The sequence below is a fragment of the Lissotriton helveticus genome, chromosome 1_1 (assembly GCF_964261635.1).
Source record: "Lissotriton helveticus chromosome 1_1, aLisHel1.1, whole genome shotgun sequence".
Classification (NCBI taxonomy): Eukaryota; Metazoa; Chordata; class Amphibia; order Caudata; family Salamandridae; genus Lissotriton; species Lissotriton helveticus.
The window spans coordinates 927,746,090-927,758,718 of record NC_136057.1 but is presented as its reverse complement, the minus strand read 5'-3'; the positions used below and the strand labels follow the sequence as shown (position 1 = coordinate 927,758,718).

Below are 12,629 nucleotides of genomic sequence, written 5' to 3'. Positions count from 1 at the left end.
CTGCCTAAACACTAAGATTAGAATGATTTTATTTTTTTTAAGTCACACCTCCATCTGCGGCGAGTGCAGAGATGGGGGGCGGGGGGGGCAAGAGGGGGGTCAGTCCAGTCTCTCGGGTGGTTGGGCGGAGACCTGGGCGCAGCCCACCCACCCTCCCGAGGGGCTGGGCAGTCACTCCAAGCAACGATCTGCCCGTCTAACTACCGACGCCCTCCCCGCGACTAACGGCGGAAAGCAGTCTAAAGGTGGATGTTACAAGAGCGGAACTCTCCAGATGTGAGACACGGATAGCGCCGTGAATGCAGAAGGGCCAGTCAGCGGTAGCGGCACAGGGTGGGGCCCAGGCTTGCTGCTATGGAGCAGAGTCAGGAAAAGGAATTAGGGGGATAGCGGGTAGGAGTTGACATGCTTTCGGCGACCGACTATTGCGGCGAGGTAGAAGCCATTTATAACAAAACCGTCTTGTGGGGTGGGTCTACTCACCAGCACCGATCCCGTTCGCACGGGTCACTGGACTCTTCCGGCTGTCTCGGGCCCCAGCACCAGCTCACTTAGACGGACAGGCAGAGGCAGGCAGCATCCCTGTGCTGCTGACATCACTAGAGCCCGCCCACTGCCGGAAGGCGGTGACGTGCAGCAGCTAAATACTTTAACAGGCTCCGTCCTTTCTGCAACCGCCAACAGCCAATGGAGACATGTCAAGAGTTCCTTCAGCCAATCTTAAACCACTGTAGAGCAACAGAGGCTGACGGCCAATCAACAATTAATTTTACGTTCTCCAACCAATCCTATGACAGGGATATATTCAACCAATCCAATATCAACACAATCTTCTCCAGTACTAGTATGTTTTCTTCTAAATTATTGGCTATAATTATTGGGTGTACTGGCTGTGTGTTGCTGGTGTGTGTGTGTGTGTGTGTAAGTAGTTGTTAAGAGTAAAGACGGCCGTGGACTACGGATTTCATTTTGATTATAATCAAACAACTAACTTCCAAGCATAACTGGCAAATTTGTCACTTTGCTTATCTGTGACATTTTAGGACCTTTATGTGTGAGCAATTTGAGTAAACAAAACATTTACGCCTTTTAAGTGTACGAATTGTTTTGTGGAAACGGCGTAAAAAGCAGCTGGGGTGGTTTTGAGGGGCTTATACAATATTTTATGAACAAATTCCGTTTTTTTAATGTTACATTTGCTGAAATCATTTGGGAAGCCATAACTAACAATGTACAGTGCCAGTGGCAATATCCTAGTTACATACCTGCCAACGTTTTAGAAACCAAAAGTGGGAGATTTTGAAAAATACTTTATAGGCAAAGTATTTTCTCCATTTGACTTTTATTGAAGCAGAGGCAATATCAGACAGGAAACAGCTAAAATAAAGCCATTTTTGGCATTCAAAAATCGTGTCTCCTGTCTATTGGCATGAATATAGTCTGTGATTCAAGTTTAAAATATGTCTGACACACAAGCAGAAATACAAGTCCCAAAATTCAAAGTACCCTTGTCTTAAGAGATAGGATTGTGCAAAGGTGTTCACAAAAGACACAATGATTTGCCAGTTATGTCTAAAGTTGCTTTTTGAGCATGACTAACAGACCATACTACGTGCTTATGTGTTCACTTTTCTTCTAGGCATTTGCCGGAGGGTGGATTCCTGTATCTCAGTCTTCACGTGTAATCATTAAATAGCTCCCGCTATTGGTTGTATGTGTAGTAAGTAACAACTCCGACACACTGTGAAGTCTAAGTTCTTTATTCCCATAAGAGGGAGAGCGGCAGACACAAGGCTATTCAAGCCGAAGAATAACTGTCAGTGCCAACGGTTCCCCTACCAAACGTTAAAGTCTTGGCATTCTCCCCACGTGCTCGGCAGCAACCTCGCGTGACGGGAAGAATGCCAACACGACAGTATGGACCTTTGTTCGTCAACAAAGAGAACTTAATGAATGAAATGAAAAAGCATTTATATAGCGCAATGGCTACCCTAACGCATCCCAGCGCTGGGGTTGGAAGCGTACAGAGAGAGACCACGATTAGGTGGGAATTTGGAAGAACAAAGTTTTGAGGAGTTTCCAGAAGGGCAGCAGGTTGGATTCCTTACGTATGTAAGGGGGGAAAGTGATCCATAGTTGGGCAGAGTTGTAAGAAAAAGAGAGTCCGCCACTTCTAGCTCTCTTTATTTTTGGCAGTGTGGTGAGAGAGAAGGACGCGGAACAGAGAATTCTGCTAGGCTGGTATGGGGTGATCATGGAACAAATGATTATTTGCCCCTTCCCCCAGAAGGCGTTGTGTGTGATACACATGGCCTTGAACTGGATTCTCTCCCTGCCAGGATACCCGTAGGGTGACAGCATGCGCTATACAAAAGCTCAACACAATACAATACAATACAATACAGGTTGCCAATGAAGGCTCCTTAGTGCAGGTTTTGCAGATTGTCGATAAGGGATTTGGAGAAGCGGCACCGTTTTGGAGAGTCTGGAGCTTGGAGATTGTGAGTTGCGGTGCTCCTAGGTAGAGGCCATTCCCGTAATCCAGGCGAGAGAGCCTGGATCATAACACTTCTTGCCTGCAATGGGAGGAGAGGGAGTGTCGTGTGAAGCATCCTCAGTAGGCTGTAGTAGGTGGCTGAAAGTTTTGTCGCCTGATGCTCAAAACTGAGAAAGCGGTCCAACCAGATGCCTAGACTTTTAATCTGGTTTTTGGGTTCCGGAGCGGGGCCAAGACAATTGGGCCAGAGCAGGTCAGGATTAAAAACTGGGGAGTTGCCGAGAAGCATGAGCTCGGTCTTGTCCCCATTAAGTTTTAAACAGGAGAGATCCATCCTTTTGGCTACCTCCTCTAAGCACTTTCCAAGGTGGCCCAATTACTTTTCCGGGTGGTTTATGGCCACCACGAGCTGTGTGTCATCAGCGTAGGTTATAATTTTTATGCCCAATGGACGGGCTATCACTGCCAATGGACGTATGTAAACATTAAACAGTGTGGGGCTCGGGGAAGATCCCTATGCCACACCACAACTGAGGGACATACGTTTGGAGATAACATCGCCTTCAAAGACCTGAAAGGAACAAACATTCTAGGAAGGACTGCATCCATGTGATGACGCCACCTGTCACCACCAGATCCCTCAGCCTAAGGATCAATGTATCATAGTTGACGGTGTCGAATGCAGCACTGAGGTCCAGGAGGATGATGGCTGCCGCACCACCTTGATCCAAAATCATCCTGGATTCCTCCGTTACTGCTAAAAAGCCTGTCTGAGAAGAGTGATATTAACGTGCCTCTCCAGGATCTTACTGAGCATAGGGAGGAGAGAGATGGGACGATAATTCCCCAAGTTATCTTGATCAAGATTAGGCTTTTTTAGAAGTGCCTTCACCATTGCACATTTCCAAGCAGGGGGGACCACACCAGAGGTGATGGAGACATTGACGAAATCAAGGATTGCAGGGAGGATGTTTTTAGTAACCAAGGTCGCCGCATAGGGCGGTGCAGGATCCCTGGGGGAGCCTGATTTTACACGAGCCATAATGGCTTCTAATCTTATAGGGTCCAATAGAGGGATTTCCTCCAGGGCTGCTTGAGTAGGAGGAATCATTTACATCAAACACTGAACAGTGAACTCCATTTGGGGCTTCACAAAAATGAATAAAGTGAGTTGATGTGAGTTAAAGTGTTTAAATAACAGGTTTGTTCAAATACATTTATTAATTCAGGAAATATTATTATTTAGTCATCATTACAGTTTCAAATAATTCATTAGTTGATATTTCCAATCAAGAAAAAATACCACATTTCTAAGAATACAAACAAACTGGAGAAAATACAGCAAGTATGTTCCATAAAGGAAATCCCTAATCTAAATAAATAGAGTGTTACCAATTTGTAGTCATTTTCTTCAATGAGAAGGTAAGGTGTCAGTTTAGAAACCCAAATGAGGAGTTCTGATGAGAGAATGAAAAAGGCATAAGTACGAAGCCTTCACACTTAAGCAATGAAAAGTTTGCAAAGCTGGAAAGTTTTCTCAGCTTCAAAGCAGGAAGCATACCTAGGGAAGGGCATCAGAGAGGTCTGTCCTATCCAGTCTTGCTCTGTCTTAATACTAAAGAACACACACTAATATCATGCTACCAAAGCATAATTTGCTACAAATATTGTATTCCTCACACCCAGCATCCAATCAATCCTCTGCAAACTCTGGGAGCAGGTAAACTCCCTAGTTTTTCACGTATTCACAATGAAGCACAGTATCGAGTCCTTGAAATGATACACTAAACACATCTTGTGGTTCAGACCGTTCTTCCCACGAGTCTCGTTTCCTGCCATCTCCTCGCCTCCCTATCAGTTGTCTAATACATAACAAATGTCTATTCACTGGCTAATAGAAGGCATCTGGAAAGGTACAGCAGTTACAGCGGAAGAGAAAAACATTTTGTTCAAGACAACAGTTTAATGCAAAAACAAGCATCTTAACCATAACGTGTAATATCAACATCTGATATGACATCAGTAGTCAGGCTAACTTAAGCCAGTACATTATGTTATTTCAATTGTGTGCTTACATTGCCTAAATATGATTACCTACTACAAATTTGCTTTTATATACATGTGTTGTTCAGTATAGATTTGCACTTTTCAGTTAAATGCGTTTTAATTTGCAAAAACAAGGAAATTCGCTCCATCACATTGTTCTTGTTGACAGTCCAACTTAATTGTTATTATTCAGGAGGGTGAATTCGCGGGAAAGGGAGAATCCTGTTCTAAAATAATCAACCAAGACCATTACTGAAATATTTGCACAATTAGGCTTCTTCTAGTTCTCACTGTTTATTTCATGTCTAATGAATCATTACAGATTACAGAAAGTAGAAACTTAGTATCAGAAGCCACATTCATAAAACAATACGATCATGGAATGTGCCTTCAAGAAATTAAGTGGCAATAGCACACATGAAAAGAGTCAATTACCAAAAACAAACCCCAATACAAAGCACCACACAGCATATAAATATATCTAGTATAGCAACAGAATGAATAAGAGTGTAATAATCACGTGAGTGATGCCTCTCTAAAATATAGAATGGCTTTTAAAATATACAGTTCTGCAATTCAAAAATATCTAAAGCCTAATTTCTAAAATGCCTTGATGGCTAAAGCAAAATGATTTAATGACATAATGTTTACAGATCCTTTAAAATATTTTAAACAGAGACAGCACACTATTTAATGGCATTACATTTCATAGAAAGGCAGTACTGAAATGTTACTTGTGCAGCAAATCAATAAGACTGTTAAACCCCAGAACACCTATTTGGAAACGATTTTCATTTGACGGAAACATGAGAAATGCAACTTAATACAATAGACTGCATTATGAACAAAGGTTTAGGTCACAACCGTGTAAGGTTTCAAAAACACACTTTAAGATGAGGAAGCTATAGCAAAACGTAACAGTATGGGCACATTCAGAGTAGACCATGGCTGCAGCTGAATTTCAATCATTTTCTGAACAGCTAAATGAACAATGCCTGTGCAACACAATGAAACTTGAACTTTTTATAATGTGACATAGTGTAACCTGTTATGTCAAGTAAACCAAACCTATGTTAAGCATTATTTTGTTAGGAAAATGTTTTTTCCACATCCTTTCTTGTCGTTTGTGGACAAAATGCTATAACTTGTGCAAAATGTAATGCCCTATTTTAACAACAAATAAAATGTTAGTAAATTAAGGTACAACAATGTAGTATCTATATTTACTTATGTGTTAATTGCTCCATCTTTATTATATGTAATGTGACTTATTCTCTTGTCTTCTTGCCATATCCATCTTTCTTCCCTGCTGTGTATGTGCACACGCCCCACGTGCTGTTATGTTAACAACGTCCTATAACAGTTGCAAATTGTCTTTTGTATTTACTCCTTCCTTTCTCTCTTTGCAGCCTCTGCTTTTTTTGATTTCTTGTCTGCCCTCTCTCTACTCTCTCTCCACTCACCCCCGTGTAATCCTGCAATCCACCTTCATTGCCGCACCACATACTAGCTCTGCCCCCTTTATTTGGTCTGCCTTTCCTCTTTGCAGCCTCTATGTTTCACTGATTTTCCCCCTCCTCTCTCTACTCCTTTGCCTCTCTCCTCAAAGGCCCTGCTGCCTACTTAAGTGTGCTCACCATATCAATAGTTTTGTACTCCTTTGACTATAATCCAAGCTCTCATAAGGCATTTGTTGAATAATATCAGATGTAAGATCAGCTTTAGATCCGTTTTTCTATTGTGACAAATTGTGGTTCTGTTAATGGCAAAGCTTGTGAACTGTGTGCAATTCTGTCCACCATTAACTAATCCTTATTGCTGCAAAACCCTGTTTCTCTCCTCTCTCCCCCCGTCCTCCTTCCCACTGTCCCTACATGCTCTCACAGAAACAAGTTGTAGATTAGAAATCTGGACACATCCATCCACCCGGTGCAATCATTTATTGGTTGCTGGGCAACTATTAGGCTGGGCCAGCAGCTGAGCCTAAGAGCCTGAGAAAGGGTCTTGTGACCTCACCACTAGCACATAGAATCTCTCCTCCCAGAATGTCTCATCTTTGGCATTAAGGCGAAGGTGTAGAAGACACAGACAACTTCAATGTTTGGTCCTACATGGGCCTGGTAGGGCCTCAGGCCAGAAATGCTGCTTAGTATTATATACATACACCTTAAGCAGGAGACATCCACTTCAACAAACAGGCACACACATTCTCAACAAATACATACCTAGCACTCCCAGCAAAGAGGGTCCCTCCACTCAACAGTCACCAACCAGCCACTATCCGCTCTACAAAAAAACACTCCAAGATATCCTTCTAGCCACATACACCTTAGAACCATATCACTCCTACACAAACCTCAAATATGTGCTAAACCCAATCAAAATCACCTATCCCAACTATGCAACTATCCTACATACTACATATCCATACTCTCCTCAATCTCACATGCTGTCTCCCTTTTTCTCTAAATCCTTTCTCTACCCTTGCCTACTCTAAATACTCACTATGCCAGCCCTCTCAACCCTTTACACAACCTCTAATAATATTGTCCCCTACGCAACCCTCCTCTTCTTGCCAATCAGAGCCCAACTCTTTTTCAACTCTCCGTACAACCAATAAGTCTACCTCTTGCTCCTACGCAGCCTACAACCAAGCCACCTTACAAGTTTATCCTTTTTCACACTCCCCAGTGACTGTCCTCTAACAGCCAACCCCAGACCCTCTCCTTCAAAATGGACACCCCCTCAATCCTTGGCATTCAATCCTACACCTCAAGTCACTAAACCAATATCAGACAATACTACCAAACAACACAAAGCCAAACACCCACACTACCTTTCTCTGTAAAATAATTCACACATTCCAAAATTCCCATCCATTCCAGAACACTCACACAAATCCACTCTGCTCGTAATCCCAACATATATAATGCAAATGCTCACTCATGAGTAACTGACAGTTTTCAAGCAACAAAGGCACCAATTGCTCACTCCACAAACAAACAACATTCACTTGTTGATCTAACATGACTTGCAGAAGTCAAAGTCATAAAATCAGACCCTCATGCTCCACCACCACCCCTCACCCATACCCATACCCCTTCAACCTTCCACCTATATAAAAGAAAGCTATTCCATAGCACTCATCATAATCTCACATCCCCATATCTATTGCACAACATTGCTACTTTCAAGGGCAACTTCACAGCCACTCCGTCATTTTGAACCAGTCTCCCCATCACCCGCACACTCAGACCATACAAAATATCTGTTGAACGAGGATAACAACACCTATGAGCAACACTTTTTCTGTCTGGCTACAGTTAATACCATCACCAACAGCACACCACCTACAATTTCAAAAGACAATACTAGCTCTCCAGCAGCACACATTCATGCACCCATAAAACAACACCTTTAGACTGCCTACTAGAAAATACTAGCTGTATAGCGAAACATAAGTACCACATCTTTGACCAATTGATAGGCACATAAGCTGACTTACTTTTCACAATAGAGTCGAGTCTGGGGGAAGGCATGGCCCCAGTATTGTATGAAGCTGTTCCACCATCCTATCAAGCTGTTACACAAAATCACAAAGGCAAAAGAGGAGGCATCTTAGTTGTCATATTTAAGGAAAAAAACAACGCGTACAATAGCTGAAGATGTTTTCTGACAAGGTTTTGAGGTCTTCTTTGTCAGATGGAACCTGATCCCAACTCCTTCATGTAGTTTCCTCCTTCTTTAGAGACCACTACCTAGCAATGGAACATTCTCAAGACAGTCTTAGGCCTTCTAACACCTTTTTATAACTTATATATCTTTGATTACCTGAACATATGGTTTGACGAACCTAATATGTCCCACTCCAGAATGATTCTCAGTGGCCTAGACATACTCGACCTAGAACAGGTCAGTCCCAAACCCACAAACATTGCCGTACACACCTTAGATGTCATTTTTGGCAACCTAGACTTACTCACACTCCTAAGGATTACTCTGGTCCTGTGGGCAGACCATCACCTGCTTTTGCAACACAAGACACAGTAACTCACCCTAGTTAAACTTAGGTTATCCACAACTACATATTGACCTTGGAACAAACTTAATTTGGAGGACTTAGAAACCCATTTCACACTTCCAACACAGATTTGGGCACACTAAACTCAGTGAAAAATCTCGATAGATGGCTACATTAAGCCTTTGTTAGCTTCATCCCACAGGCAGCTTCTAAACATAACAAAAGGAAATTACCCCCAAGGATGAATGCAGACTTAAAAACAATAAATCAACAAATTGCTGAGCTTCAGTGCACCTGACTCAAAGGAAACAACCCTCTGGACAAAATATGTTTACGCATGGTGTTTGGCCTGCAGCCAAATATGTCGGTTGAGTCTCCGTCAAGCTCCCACTGGCTCCCTCCCCCTCTAAGTTCGACCACATCCAGTTTTTGGTACCCCCCAGAGCTGTGGGAGCCAATTCAGCCAGTTCCAAGGGTTGGGGGTGTGGCAAAGAGGACCCCCTACATTGCAACAGGGGCTGATCTGGACTTCTTGGTGACCGCCAGACTCGGATTCATTGAGAGTCGCCAAGATGCTGTGAGCCGACAGAACTTTGGTGTATGAGCGCTGGGGGATACTCTGGTGCGAAGATATCCCCCAGCTGCTGCGATGGGCCTTATCGACCTGGCCCCCCTGGACTGGAGGTTAAAATAGGAGCTCCCACGCGACTCCTTGGGTGTGACCTTCTGCTACAGGCCTGAAAGGTGAGGCGGGCCGCTCCTGGTTGGGGCTACCCAGCCCTGGACCTGGCTGGTTTTATGGTTTTGAGCTGGGTTCATGAAAGTGGCAGACCCTTGACTAATCTTGGCCCAAAGCCCCCACTCACCAGCATGAGCTATGACAGCTACAATAGTGGGCACCCAGAATACCTGAGGCTTCTCCTCCCTGTCAACAATCCACAATGGTGAAGGGGGGCACCCAAAGGGATCAACAAATCTCCATGGACAAGTACGCAAAACCAGTTTTGGCCAATGGAGCTCTCACATCAGGTATGGAGGGAGACACTCTTCAACATAACGCCAAACTGTCTATAGCAGCCATACTATAAAAGACTCCAGAGAAGCTCTAGAGGGTAGGATTGATGGAGTGGGGTCCGAAGTATCCCTCATTCACCACAATCTGCGTAAGGTGATGAAACAGAAGATGAGCTCATACCCCTGACATCCACATATCTTAAACTTTGTGACATAGCCCTCCAACTGGACAAAAAGACCTAAGATGCAGAGGGCAGAGTACAGCCAAACAACGTCCACCTGGAGGGAACAGAGGGGCAGGAAGGCACTAATCTGGAACAATTCTTTATGACTTGGCTTCATTCGTGGATCCCGAGTAACAAACTGTCCTCTTGTTTCATCATCAAGCCGGCACACACTTCACTTGTTCTGTGTCCTCTCCCAGGGTGCCCCTCCACTATGGATGATTCTTTGGCTTCTCAATTACATTAACAGAGAGTCAATTCTAGAGTGAGCCCGAGCCCTTCAAACAGTGACACTGAACTCTGCCAAAGTGATGATCTTCCCTGGTTACACGCTTAGAGTGCAACTAGAGTGACATACTTTTACAGCAGCTCAGAGTGATGCATATTAAATATATGCTCATCTATCTGCGAAATTGAAAGTCCTCTTCCAGAGGACAACCTTGTTCACCACCTACAAAGAGGCAGCGCGGCCATAGGTGAAGGAAAAGCCGCCCACTTCCTGCCAAACCAAGAGATTGACGAGACAACAGCGTAGACTCGTGAAGAATATTGCTGCCGCCTTGGACGTGAAGTAGAGGGAAATGCAGATGGGCCTGTTTGCTGACCCACAGACCAGACAGAGACAGAGAGTCCAACCCCTCAGTGAGATACTCTTCAGAAGCCACAGACTTAACAGTGAGAAAATCCCAACACTCAAGGCTGCATTCTGAGCCTGAGACCGATGATGCATTCGTCCCTGTGGCCTGGGACTTTGACCAATTAGACTAGAACCTTGCCATCTGGCAGATACTGCCTGACAGGGAGCTCGTCGCTCTGTGTCTGAAGCACCTCATTGGAGGTAGCTCATGTGATGCTGAGGGACACCACACAAACACAATGCAATGAGAGAGAGACTGGCCGATAACCAGGTTCACCCCTAAGTTTTTATGTTGAGGGGAGTTTTACGTTTGGATGAATGATGGTTCCTTTACAGAAGGGGGGGAAGGGGAGGTATACTGGGAATACTGTTTATGTTGCTGCTGTTGGGGGCATTAACAGTTTTTTGTTTCTAACACCACTGTGACTGTACCAATCCTGCCACACAATAGAGAGCTGGATAGGGAAAATTCATATCATTAGTAACAGCAACGCAGTCAATATGTACTACGTAGCCACAGTCTTATGTACTAAAACAAATTTATTTTCTTTTTATCTGGTTTTTCAAAGTTTCAAGAACACAAGGGCAAACCAAAGACTGTCACGACAGTGAATTCATGAGTACAATATCTACACATATACAAAAATACAAATATACAATATTTACAAAATGAATAAAGCACAACGAATAAGAACAAATGAAACTGACACACCAAAAACAGTGAAATAATTCAATATTCACAAATCAATTGCATGTTATATACAATGAAGAAGTTCGTGCGAAAAGCTAGGGCAAAGCCAGTCCTTGTAAATGTGAAACCAAGGGACAGGCGGAAGCAGATGGAATGGGACGCCTGCCTGCCTGACGGAGCTGTGGTTCAATATTTGTATTGGGTTGCACACCTAGGATCCCAAATGGTGGACAATTTCTTTTCCTAGATGCACCCTTTGGAGTAACCACAGGGTGGAAGTGTCGACGCGTTTCGAACCGGGCTATTAGAGGTTCTCTTCAGGACGGGGACTGGGAACAATGGTTCTGCACGTGGCAAGGAGTATGCCGTGGTGTCGGTAATTCGCAAAGGAATAGTGGTTTCTGTGGTTGGCCAAGTATAATTCTTGACGATATGCTGTCCGCCGCGCGGTACAAGCTCGGGGGGGAAGACTCACAAGCTGACTGTATTGATTTCAAAAGGCTTGGTAAGTAGCTTTATCAGAGTAGAACGTCTGATAGCGGAAGGCAATATTAAGCCGGCGGGCGGCGTCTCAATCAGCCGGGACTTGTTTCCAAGGATTCAATCTCTCTCAGCCAGGAACACGCACAGTCTATCAATGATAGACTGTGCGTGTTCTCTGATAAAGCTACTTACCAAGCCTTTTGAAATCAATACAGTCAGCTTGTGAGTCTTCCCCCCCGAGCTTGTACCGCGCGGCGGACAGCATATCGTCAAGAATTATACTTGGCCAACCACAGAAACCACTATTCCTTTGCGAATTACCGACACCACGGCATACTCCTTGCCACGTGCAGAACCATTGTTCCCAGTCCCCGTCCTGAAGAGAACCTCTAATAGCCCGGTTCGAAACGCGTCGACACTTCCACCCTGTGGTTACTCCAAAGGGTGCATCTAGGAAAAGAAATTGTCCACCATTTGGGATCCTAGGTGTGCAACCCAATACAAATATTGAACCACAGCTCCGTCAGGCAGGCAGGCGTCCCATTCCATCTGCTTCCGCCTGTCCCTTGGTTTCACATTTACAAGGACTGGCTTTGCCCTAGCTTTTCGCACGAACTTCTTCATTGTATATAACATGCAATTGATTTGTGAATATTGAATTATTTCACTGTTTTTGGTGTGTCAGTTTCATTTGTTCTTATTCGTTGTGCTTTATTCATTTTGTAAATATTGTATATTTGTATTTTTGTATATGTGTAGATATTGTACTCATGAATTCACTGTCGTGACAGTCTTTGGTTTGCCCTTGTGTTCTTGAAACTTTGAAAAACCAGATAAAAAGAAAATAAATTTGTTTTAGTACATAAGACTGTGGCTACGTAGTACATATTGACTGCGTTGCTGTTACTAATGATATGAATTTTCCCTATCCAGCCATCTTGTTCTGTTTATTTTGTTGTTGAGATCCGGGCTGGGTTGATGTAGGATCCAAAACCTTTTCTGTTTTACAACACAAT

At 43.7% G+C, this 12,629-nt stretch overlaps 1 protein-coding gene across 2 annotated transcripts in view; it reads right to left on the bottom strand.

The window, feature by feature from the left end:
• The window catches only part of RAP1B (RAP1B, member of RAS oncogene family), a 495,913-nt gene extending 495,271 nt beyond the window's left edge, over positions 1–642 (bottom strand). Inside the window, exon 1 of one of the 2 annotated variants that reach the window (XM_078676580.1) lies at positions 484–642. The gene's annotated coding sequence lies outside the window, so the exon portion shown is untranslated. The remainder of the gene's footprint in view (positions 1–483) is intronic. The other variant, XM_078676587.1, reaches the window with a different exon arrangement.
• Between the last annotated feature and the right edge of the window lie 11,987 nt (positions 643–12,629).